Here is a 10,637-nt window from a genome sequence, read left to right as displayed (position 1 = left end):
GGAGAGCCCGCTGCAGCAGAGGAGAAGGGCCTCCTGGGCTGTTCTGCTGCCGTGCCTGCTGCCGCCATCATCTGTGCTGCAGCAACAGACTTCTGCCCCCGGCCAAAGAAACTCAGGGGTTTGCCCTGACATCACTGAACCCTGCTTGCTGCAGCTGGTGCGGTCCTGGTAAATGTGGCCCATTGTCTCCTTTTCCCTGCCCTTTCCTAGGGACTATACAGGGAAAAAATCAGCCGGTATTGGCAGGAGGAAGCCTGGTGCCATCCCGCTGTCTCCAGGCTCGCATTTCCTGCCGCTGAGATGGGAGAAGAGCCTGGGATGAGGCTTCTTTGCCTGGAAACCCCAGCAGTCAGGCTTAGGGGAAGGAAGATGCTTGTGTCTCTCCCAGGGAAGGCTATATTATTCATTGTTAGTTAGACAAAGTGACGTTTCCCATGGTATTTAAATTAAGTCATCACACAGAAATGAGAGAGACCTGGAGTGAGAGAATGAGAGAGAGGGTGAAAGGGGGGAAAGAGGGGGAGAGAGAAGTGGAGAAAAAGAAAGAAAAGGGAAAAAGAGGGAGGGAAAGAGAGAGATAGCAAGAGAGAGAGACACAGAGAGAGGGGGAGAAAGAGAGAGAAAGAAAGCAAGAGAGAGAGTGTGTGTGTGAGAGAGAGAGAGAGAAAGAAAGCAAGAGAGATAGCAAGAGAGAGAGAGTAAGAGAGAGACAGAGAGGGGAAATAGAAAGAAAGAAAGAGAGAGAGAAAGTAAGAGAAAGAGAAAGAAAGCAAGAGAGAGAGAGAGAAATGAGAGAAAAAAGGGGAGAAAAAAGAGAAATGAGAAAATGATTGAGGCAGAGAATGAGAGGAAAAAAGAGAGAGAAGTGACTCTTGATTTAAATCATATGATAAAAAGCACCCAAAGAATAAGAGAGGGAAAAAACCCAGCCCTCACCTGTTTTTGGAAAGAATAAGAGAGAAAACCCCCCAACCCTCAGCTGTTTTTGGAAATGGTTCAAGAGTTTTTGTAATTAATCACTATGTTTAAATTATATTGGATTTGTAGCAATGTGAATAGGTAATGCAAATCAGGTATTTACATTTTGAATCATAATTGTAGCAAAATTACAGTTTTGAAGTAGCCACCAAAATTATTTTTTGGATTGGGGTCACCACAACATGGGGAATTGTATTGCGGGGTCACGGTATTAGAAAGGTTGAGAACCACTGATCTATAACATCTATCTATCTATATATAAAATAATACTTATATAACTAATCATATTTTGGTAGATATTTTGTTAGAATATTAATGTGATTGAAGGCATGGTAAACTAGTGGTGTGATCTAAATATAATTAAAGATTTTATATTAAATAAAGGAATTGTAGAGGGCGGTGAAGATAAGGTGACTAAGTGGGAAGTGTGGTGGAAAAACTGTAAAATGACAAACATCAAATTGATCTAGAATAGGGTCAGGAAGAAGACCTTTTAACCAATTAACATCAGTGACCTCTAGCCCTTCAACACAACGTTCCCTAGAGGAAAAGATATAAAGGGAAAGATCTAGCTCTTTTAAAGACTCACAAGCAGTGTTCCCTCTAAGGTGCACTATGTGCTGTAGCACATTAAAAAATTATGCCTGGCGCACACTTTTCAAAGGCCGCACAGAGAGGAGGGTGGAGGAGGGCCCCTGTCCCCGCCTGCCGCCACAGCATTTTGCGCTTCCTCCTCCACCTCCTCCTCAGCGGCGGTTGCTCCCTCCCCTGGCGGTGGCGCTACCGTTGCTGCTGCTTCTGCTTGCAGCTCCCAGCTAGAGGTTGGCGGCCCACGCTGGGTGGGTGCGGGGAGCAGAGCCGTTGGTGGCAGGGGAGACAAAGGGGCCTTGGATGGCAAGAGGTGGGAGTGGGGAGGCAGGTTCAGAGGGGGCAAGGCCTGTGCTGGGATGGAAGGGGGAAGTGGCTTTGAGTTGATGTCAAGCCCTGCACCCAGGAAAACGGGGTGCTTTTCAAACGTGCCACTTTCCCGGGCAGCTTTGCCTCCTCCCCTGCTGCTCCGCTGGGGGCTGCCCCCCGCTGCCGTCTCTTACATCGAGAGCATGGACCCTGCCACCATTGAGCAGGTAGCAAGAAGCCGCTTTGAAAGCGAGCTAAGAGGGAGGGAGCACGAATTCCCATCGGGCGGAGAGAGGGAGAGGACGGAGGGCAAGAAGGAACTCAACACTCAAAAAACCTCCAACCCCAGGTATTCCCCTGTGATGCGGCTTGTGAGCCTGCACCCATTGGGCATGTGTGAGTATATAAATATACATCTAAGACTTTTGCTTTCCCAAGTTGTAAACACACGTGATGGGTGCCAAGAAAAGAGAGTGAGTGAGAGAGAGAAGAGAGCAAGGCAAGGAGGGAAGTGATTTGCCAGCTGCTCAAAGTGTGGGGTCAGAGGAACGCAGGAGGATCCACTGAGGACACCCTTGGGTGTTTGACAGATCTCTCTGACACCGCTGCCGCCTCCACATTCAAAGTCTTCGGAGTCTCTTCGTCTAATCCGCCTCCCCAATGCCTGCCTCCCCACCACCACCACCACCACCACCACCACACGCCACCATGACTGGTCTGGGTTGTATCTGATGGGTGGAATGGAAGGCAAATTTCAAGATCGCACACTGGCACGCACATTTCATCAAAACTTTTCTTTCTCCCCCCCAAAGAAAAGGGGCAGGGAATGAAAGTTAAAAGCAGTCCACAGCTGTCTGGCTTTTAAAGGATGTACATCACCTCCTGTTCCTCCTCTCCAACTTTCAAATTAAAACCCCAGTCTCTCTCAGATAATTCTTTCTCTCCTTCTCCTACACTCTCTGGTTCGTTCCTCTGTACACTCGCACACATACTACTCAGGCCCTTTATGAGAGAGAGAGAGAGAGAGAGAGAGAGAGAGGAGAGAGAGAGAAAGAGAGACAGAGAGAGGAGAGAGAAAGAGAGAGAGGGAAAGCAAGAGAGAGTGAGAGAGAGAGAGAAAGAAAGCAAGAGAGAGAGAGTGAGAGAAAAAGCAAGAGAGAGAGAAAGAAAGCAAGAGAGAGAGGCACCCATAGATGATACAGTGGTAGAAATTTGAGGAGGGATGATTGATTATTAAATATGAATTGACTATGGAATGATGGCAAAATATATATTTAGGTGTTGTTTAATATTAGGATGTATTAATTCGTAAAATTGGATTAGAATTATAGAACTATATAGAATTACATAGGTAAAATTAATGGAAGATACATAAGATAAATAAGGGGTTTATGATATGTATGTATGATTTTATGACTTTGCATTATGAATTTAAAATATACTTGGAAATGTAGAAGATTGATGAAAGTTAATAATAGTAAATGCTAAGTCCTGAAAATTAATGGAGCTTGGAAATATTGAATGAAATTATAGAAAAGCAAATGGAAATATACAGTATTAATTGATGCATTGGTGTTCAGATAAATTTTCATAGTATTATTAGATTACTATAATACTATGATAAATATTTAAGAAATGAAGATTTTAAAGCATGGATTTATTAATAGTTGTGTTTTTGGTTTTGCTGGTTGTTTTAGTTTTAATAGTAATAGATTTTGGTTTTATTTTATTATTAATTTCTTTTAATAAAAAAGGAGACATTTTTTTCCTAATTAGAAAAATTTGAATAAGGGTTTTTTGTTTCTTTTAAGAAGAATGTATAAGAAGGAGGAGTAGGCATGACAACCTATCTGGATTTATAAGAGGATAATGATAATGATATTAATTGAAATATAAAATAACATAGTGGGAAGGGACCTTATTATGCCCCAGCACCGAGCCCCAAATAATTACACAGTAAGTTGTCTTGGATGACATCTGTGAAAAAAAATCAGGCACTGATTTATTTATTTATTTATTTGATTTATTTATTTATTTATTTATTTATTTATTTGATTTATTGATTTATTTGATTTATTTATTGAATTTATTTATTTATTTATTTATTTATTGAATTTATTTATTGAATTTATTTATTGAATTTATTTATTGAATTTATTTATTGAATTTATTTATTGAATTTATTTATTTATTTATTTAGACTTCTGTGCCACCCAGTCCCGAAGGGCCTGCCGCTCAGACACTGTACTTTTCCGCCCACACTGAAAAAAAATTAGAGGGAAAATTGCTTACAAGCCATGCTCCTGCAAATGCAGGAGACTATGAACAAAAACCATATGGACATTAAAAGGAAATAGGGGATGGAGGGGCAGGGTCAATGGCCACGGTGCCACGGGGCTCCCTGGCTCCCATGAGGATAGCCCTGAATCCCCACCATTCAGGGGTCTCGTTTCTGCTGAACCAGACCCAATCGTCCCTGCAGGGGAGATGACATAGGGTACACTGCCGGGGGTCTGGTTGGGGGCTGGCAAACCCCCGCCAGGTGAACCAACTTGGTCTCACGCTGGCAGTGGTGCGAAGTCGACCAGGCTGTAATGCCTGTGTCAACATTAGCCGTGGACAACATCGCAATGCAGGAGATTGAAGAAGACTGGTAACATCTGGGAAGAGATTAAATATAAAGCATTGGCTACATGAAGAAAATTTAAGCAATGTGCTGTTGAGTCGAGAGTGCTAAAACAACTTAAAAAGAAATGTTGAAGAATTGGTTGTGATCGGAATCGGAAAAGCTGGAAATGGGTCACAGGGCTGCTTGAGAAGGAAAGCATACAGCGGCAGCGTTAACACAGCGTAATGCCTAATATTTTCTCTTCTTCTCTTTGAAGAGTTTTTAATGGCTGGGGAAAAAAAGAAGAAGAAGAATTTGGATTTGGAATGATCTGGTTGATATTTGGCTGAGCATTTTTGGTTTGCATCAAAATGATTTCCCTGGTTATTTAAGGAGGAAATGACGTGTTAGCTTTGAATATGATTTGCTATCTTTGATTCAAGGAGCTACCGTATAGAAGAAAGTATGGTGTTAATATTGCTAGCATCACTATTCCACAGAGGAGCCCAGCAGAGATACAAAAACAGTCCAGCAAAATAAGGCATCAAATTTAGAATCTCTTCTAGTTATGATATTTTCTCTTGGAGAGGCAATTGGAGATGTTCTACAGTGGAGTAACATGATGTAATACAGTGTGCTACGGGGTGTTATGAAGTACTACGGAGCGTAATACTTGAAAGTTAAAAAAAGAGGACAGTATGACTTGAAGTATTATTTGAAGGGGAACTACAGAAATATGGATATACTTCGTGCCAAGAGATCTTACTTTTTATAAAAAGTTGGTTTCAATTAATTCTAGATTGGACTGGATTGGATTTATAATATGGATTTATTTTCGAACAGGTATTACTGTTTTAAAGTTGTCTGGTATTACTAATACTACTAAGGGAAGGTGCTCTTTGAAAAGATGAAATATATTACCAATTTATAATCATATTGATCATAATAAGATGAGAATTATGTGAATTAGGTGCAGTTTTAAATTATAAGAAAAATGTAATGTTGGGGGGAATGCATTTCGGTTTGGGAATTGCATGGTTCGAGGAAAGGGGAGCTAATTTATTTGAAGAAAAATGATGTGCAATTAAGAGGTTTATTAGATTTAAAAAGTATTACATGGACAATTTCAAATTTAAAGTATAAATTTTGATATATTGAAATATTAGAAATATTAGAAATATTAGAAATATTAGAAATATTAGAAATATTAGAAATATTAGAAATATTAGAAATATTAGAAATATTAGAAATATTAGAAATATTAGAAATATTAGAAATATTAGAAATATTAGAAATATTAGAAATATTAGAAATATTAGAAATATTAGAAATATGGAAACATTCAGATGATAATATATTCATTTTTATGTACAGTATGTATTTTTTTTGTTTAATATTATTAACAAAATTATTAACGATATTAACGATTATTATAAATATATTGATTTATAAGGAGGAGAGAAGTGGAGTAAGGTCAGAGTTGAGTCAGGGTGAAGAGTAAGAATATAAGAACATAAGAAAATAATATTAAGGAACTTAGGGTATAGATAATAGGTTTGTTATTAGATATAATCAGCATGGAATAAGCATAGAAATGGAATTAGAAATGCAATGAATTTTGATGGATAATTTATGAATTGCTTTTTGATGCAAAACATTTTGAAATAGAATTAAGATATCCAAACTATTGTCTTAAAATATAAAATTTACTGATTTAAAAAGAAAAAAATTGATAATTTAGATGACATGGAAGAGTATGTTTGAAACACTTTTAAAGATGAAACTTATATAATATATTGTACTGATTACTGATAATATATAGATTACAGTCTATTGACAACAGTTTTTAGATTTCACTAGAATATTCAGATTATAATTTTTGAAAAGAGTAATAATTTATAAGAAGGTATGAGTTAATTTGGATTTGAGAAGGGGAAACTTTCTTCTTTAGCTATTGGGATCATTATTATTAGAAATAGGGCACAAGAATCCTGCTGCCTACACAGTGCTAATACTAGAGTAGGGCACAAAGATACATAACTTGATTCCCATGGGTTTTTGGAGAAGTTTCCTTTTTTTGGATTAAATTAGTTTTTCTTTTTTAATGTACAAGGCAAGAGAAATTATTATAAAAACATGTAAGAAAAATGGCGTACATGACATTGGTCAATTTAATTTATCCCATAGAGTGAAATGGGAGGCGTGTTTGTGAATGCGCAAAACAGGGCATCCTCGTGGAGGAAAGTGTCCTGGAGGGTCAGGAAAAACTTCATCATAAGGTGGAGGTTGACGCAGTCCGGATTCCTGGATGGGCGTGGGAACAGCCTCTGTAGGTGAGGTGGACATCATTGATCAAGGATACAGCACTCAGAGAGGTCAGGGAGGGATTGCTTCTTTTCCTTAGTTTTTGGCAAAAAGGGGCGCACGTGTCGGCCAGGAACCCACAACACATGATCTTCTAGTTGCACCGCAGCGTAACCTCGGCCCCAGGTGATGAGATCTGCGGGGCCTCTCCAGGTCAGATCTGGAAGTAACCTGTAATAAACAGGGGGTCGGGGGGGCAAGGATTCATGTGCAGCAAAATGTCGCTGTGCAGCAGTAGAGAGAGAGGAGGGCCCAGTTAAGTTTAAAAAATACTCTGTTTAATTGGTTTTGCAAGGACGGAAGGCCCGGAGGGATTTTCTCTGTTTTTAATTTTTCTAGCGCCCGTTTAATGGTTAAGTTGGCCCTTTCAGCCAGAGCCTGACCCTGGCTGTTAAAAACTATGCCAAATTTATGCGTGATGCCCCAAGTATTACAAAATTGCGCAAAGGCTGAGCTAGTATAAGCGGGACCATTGTCCGTTTTGAGTTCTTTAGGGCGTCTCATCGTTGCAAAGGTGCGAATACAATGGTTGATAACATGTTTCGTGGCCTCGCCTCTCTGTGGGGAGGCCATAATAAAGCCAGAATAAGTATCAACAGAAATATGTAAATATTTCCAGGGCGCAAAAGGTTGGAATTGCGTAACATCCATTTGCCAAATTTGTAAAGCCTCAAGACCACGCAGGTTGACCCACATAGGAATGGAGTTAGCATGCTGACTACATGTGGGGCACTGCTGAACAATGGCCGAGGCTTCAGATTTTGAGATACTAAATTGTTTGGCGAGAGCTTTGGCATTTTGGTGAAAATAGGAGTGGCTTTCCCAAGGGGTTGGGGAAGACAGAGAAAAAATAGCAGGTGACCGTACCGCCTTATCGGCAATGTCATTGCCTTCGGTTAGCATTCCTGGGAAAGGCTGATGACTGCGTATGTGAGCAACAAAAAAGGGGGCAGTCCTAGCCATAACTAGCTGCTGGAGAGTCAAAAACAGGGCCAATAAGGAGCTGTCAACATATTTTCTTTTGGCACTTGAGCTAAAAAAGATTTGCCATCACTAGTGGAAGGTCTCTTGTTTGAAGGGGGAGGAGAATTGGACTAGATGACCTATAATGTCCGTTCCAACTCTGTTAATCTGTAAATATGTCTTTATAGAATCAGGCACAGAATTTGGGAAGCAATGAATAAAGAACAGTAAACTGGTTGTAGGCTAGCTCATACCCCTGGGGGTCATGCAGATTTAGATCTGAAAGTCCAAACCACCTGTGCCTGTGCCTCTTCGGGGGTGGGGGTTTCATAAATTGGAGCAAAGATATATAGGTCACCATCAGAAGACATGCAGGGAATTGTATCTCTCAAATTCCATTTAATGGTCACCTATTTCAGTTTAGATTAAGCTGACCAGATGTCCCACTTTTGGTGGGACAGTCCCACTTTTGAATGATTTGCCCCATGTCCTGCAGCATTTCAAAAATGTCCTGATTTTTTAAAAGATCGGGTCACTTAATTCTAGGGGCCATCTGGTCAAGCCTTTCTTCTGAGTGAAGGAAGGCAAAACATGCATGGAGAAGGCTGAGGGGGCTTTGAAAGAGAGACTTAAATAAACTGGGGATTTTCTCTCTCTCTCTCTCTTTTTCTCCCCCCCTCCCTCCCTCACACACACACTTAGAGCCACAAAGGTTCTCTTCCCTCCTGCCTCCTTGCAAGAGTCTCCAACTTCGCAGCTGCCACTGCTCCTCACCTCTCCTGCCCTGGGAGTGGAGCCAGGCACCACCCGATGGCTGCAGCTGCCTGCCTTGTAGTGTCTTCCCTGCCGCAGCATCGGCCTGCCTGCCTTGCAGAGTCTGCGGTGGGGGGGGAGCCAGGAAAGGCTCCCCCGGGAGCCTCTTTCTGTCCTTGGTGGGGGTGCTGCAGCCTCTGGAGTCACAGCCTGCATGTGGCCTGGGAAGGAAGAGGCGCAGAGAGCCCCTGCCCACCATCCCTGCAGTAATGAAGTGGAAAGATTGTCCCAGCCACGTGCTGTAATGCAGCCATGTGTGGAGCCTCCACTTCCACAGCGCCTCCCAAGGAGGAGGGCTGTGTGGAGAACTGTGGTTTCAGGAAGATTACGTGCAGTGGAGCAAAAGCATAGCACTTTTGGTCTCTCTGTATTTAATTCCTATAATGTTCTTGCGGATTTAAATGGTAAGGATTTTGTAGATATTAGCGAGGCCCCTCAGGTGGAGAATGAGGGGAAGTTCCAAGGGGAAGTTGTTGTAAGTGAGATGCATAGTGTCACCAAACCATCAAGTGCAGTTAGTAGAAATAAAAAGAGGACACATTTTCTTGTGGGTGACTCGACTGTTAGAGGTGTTGATTTGGGACAGAGTAAGGATGTGGTGAAGCTGATGAGGTGTCTCCCAGGGGCCACTGCCAGCAGGGACAGGAGGCGGATTACAAATATTGTCAAGGCTGTGAGTAAAGGTAATAACGTTGATGTGGTGGTTCATCTTGGCACAAATGATTTGTCTCAGATAAATGTTAATATAGTAAAAAAAAAAAATCCAATGTCTAAGCGTGGAGCTGGGCAGAATAACTGATTCAGTGACTTTCTCAGAGGTGTTACCGGTTTGTGGTCAGGAGGATAAAACAACTTGTATCAGAGAGTTTAATGTGTAGTTAAGGCAGTGGTGTAAAGCTGAAGGTTTTGGCTATGTAAGTCATGATGTCAGTAGGTGGTCTAATAGGGAGTTGTTTAAGAGGGATGGTTTGCATCCATCATACAGAGGTACCCAGGTGCTCGTTGAGGAGTTCAGAACTTTTTTGGACAGACATTTAAACTAGGTAAAGGGGACAGAGGTATAACTGATGTTGATGATTTCTGTCCCCGACCAATGAGGATAAATCCGTTTCTGGAAACTTATGAAAAGGGAGCTGTAAATAAAATAGATGTAGTTATTGATGATAAGGGGCAAACTAATAATGATAACAATGTTCTTTGGGTAATGTGCACAAATGCTCGAAGTTTGAGCAACAAGCTCTGTGAGTTAATGGCCATAATATCTAGAAGTAATTTGGATTTGGTCACCATAACTGAGACATGATTTAAGGATTCCAATGAATAGGAAATATCCATACCAGGATATACATTTTATAGGAAGGATACAATAGAGAGAAGGGGAGGTGGAGTAGCCATTTATGTTAAGGAAAGTCTAAAAACAACACTAATTCAAAATACATGTAAAGATCTGGAAACTCTCTGGGTTTGCATGCAAAATAAAGAAGGTTCTGTCATTAGAATTGGGGTGATCTATAGGCCTCCAGGGCAACCTGAGGAATATGACAACAAGATGGTGGATGAAATTACCCAAATGGCAGTAAAGGGAGATATTGTAGTTATGGATGATTTCAACATGCCTGAGGTTGACTGGAATATCTCCAGTGACCTTACATACAAAAGTAAGAATATAGTAGAGGCCTTTACAGGAGCAGCTCTGGCACAGCTGGTTAAGACACCAACTAGAGGGGAGAATATTCTAGATTTAGTTTTTACGAATGGGAATTGGGTTTCAGAGGTTAAGGTAGGAGAAAATTTAGGTTGCAGTCAACCATCTATGTTTGTGGTTTGATGTAAAAACTGATTGTGAGCAATCCTATACTGCAATCAAAGTATTGGATTTCAGAAAAACAAATTTTAATGCAATGGGGGTATATTTAAATAATGAATTAAAGGGGAGGGATAAAATGGCAGGAGCGAGCACCGAGTGGTGGACTGTATTAAAAAAGGCCATCTTAAAAGCCACTGGACTGTATGC

Source organism: Erythrolamprus reginae, chromosome Z, assembly GCF_031021105.1.
Source record: "Erythrolamprus reginae isolate rEryReg1 chromosome Z, rEryReg1.hap1, whole genome shotgun sequence".
Taxonomy (NCBI): Eukaryota; Metazoa; Chordata; class Lepidosauria; order Squamata; family Dipsadidae; genus Erythrolamprus; species Erythrolamprus reginae.
The sequence above is the reverse complement of the archived record's forward strand: the minus strand, read 5'-3'. Positions refer to the sequence as shown.